The following is a 1,832-nucleotide window of genomic DNA, read 5'->3' as shown; positions in this document are numbered from 1 at the left end:
TAAAGTAGAATCTAAAGAAAACACAGGCATAGAAGCAGAAAATTCCAAGATTAAAACAGGCAAATGAGGTGGAGATGGAAGAGAAATGGGAAGATATTTGTCAAAAGGGAAAAAGAAGGCACTAAAGAGGATAAGTAGTTTCTTCAGATTTGTTGCAGATAAGGTGATTTTGCAGTCTTTTTCCCCTGCCTCTGGCTCTAACATTTTTCTTCCCCCTTTTCTGAAATATTGCATAAGCCTTAGAAAAGATAGAATGAATGCCTTGTTTAGGCACTGAACAATTACTTATTCTAAGCATTTTGTTGTTGAGAGCTACTATTATTATGGGAACAGCCATTGTTGCATTAGGCTGTGGCAGCTTGCCTTGACTTAAGCATTGAAGGAAGAATGCTTCCACCCTGGGAGTTTCCCTGCTCTCTACTTCTGTGGTCTGAGTTGACAGGCTATGCTTCCCTGATTAACTGGCAGTCTTAGAAACATAACTAAAGAGTTCTGTTTCAGTTTATGGGCACCGGAGTTTCTCAGCACATTTAGCTTGGTTTCTATATAGAAATAATGAATTATAGTAGTTGCTAAGAGTAATCACAAACAGTACACCTTATATCTAAGATATTATAAATATTATTCAGCTGAATCTTGGATAAGGCAAAGGTTGAGTGAGTTTTGGTTGGTGAAGTAATGTATTCTTGGTAGTAGCATAATGTATCCTTGGTTATTCCTTGGTTACTTTCTGTTTAGTGATGTATCCTTAGTTATTCCTTGGTTACTCCAGATCTGATCCCCATATAAACTTGCTTTATTTCAAAATAAACATGCACGGGTACAAAAGCCTCTGCATCTCCTGCATCTTGATTTCTATCTGTCGGGGTCTCCAAGCCCTTCAGACTTGGAATGTGGTCACTGCACTGTGACAATGTGTATCAAAACATCCCATCACACATGATAAATATATACGTTTGTTAGTTTTACCTCCATAAAACTTGAGGAGGAACGATTTCCTACTATGCTCATGTATTTTTTTTAATTGGAACTATTCAGGGAAGTTGTTGACAGTCATGTGGTACTATTAAATTCTGTGAATATTTCTTAATTTAATAGCCTTTTACTTTCTCCCCAGAGTACAAAAGTATTACTTATTAGATGCAAAATCAGTCAATATTGAAACAGTTCACCCCCAAGTTCCTTACATTTTTATTTCAAGATGAGTAAGTAGTCACTTGGAATATGAAAAAAACTATTCACATTTTTTTCAGTAATTATGTACATGTCAAAGACTACAAAACTTATTTTAAAATATAAGTCCTTGCATCTCATTCCAGAAAAAAAAATAACTTCAAGATTTATCAAATGTTTCCCATAACCATGAAGTATTCTTTTGTATCATTAGACTTAAAGTACTTCCTCTGGAATTAACTGAACACAAAAGTAAATACTCTAATGGGGTAGATTTATCCATATTTGCATTCTCTGAAGTAATGTTACAAGTGTGTACTATGTTAAGAAAACAAATTGTTACAAAGTCTCACAACTGGTCAAACTGAGAATAAGTGTCTGTAGGGTACCCAGCACACAGTGACACATCTACAATGGTGATTCACCCAGAAAACCACAATTGACCAAAGTGTACACCTATACCAAACCTCTGTCATCCAAGGCTCAGGGATCATTGCAGAAGGGTTAAAAAGACTGTAAGAGCCAGAGGTAGAAGATGACCACAAGGAAGCAGAATTTTCCAGACAGCTTGGAAGTTACTCATATTAACACCTAGCAATGTTAATACCATGCACAAGACTCAGAAAAGCTCAAAACAGACAAAAAAAGAGCATATAAAT

This window comes from Nannospalax galili, unplaced genomic scaffold, assembly GCF_000622305.1.
Source record: "Nannospalax galili isolate Female #2095 unplaced genomic scaffold, S.galili_v1.0 scaffold1153, whole genome shotgun sequence".
In the NCBI taxonomy this organism is placed as follows: Eukaryota; Metazoa; Chordata; class Mammalia; order Rodentia; family Spalacidae; genus Nannospalax; species Nannospalax galili.
Note: the sequence above shows the minus strand (reverse complement) of the source record.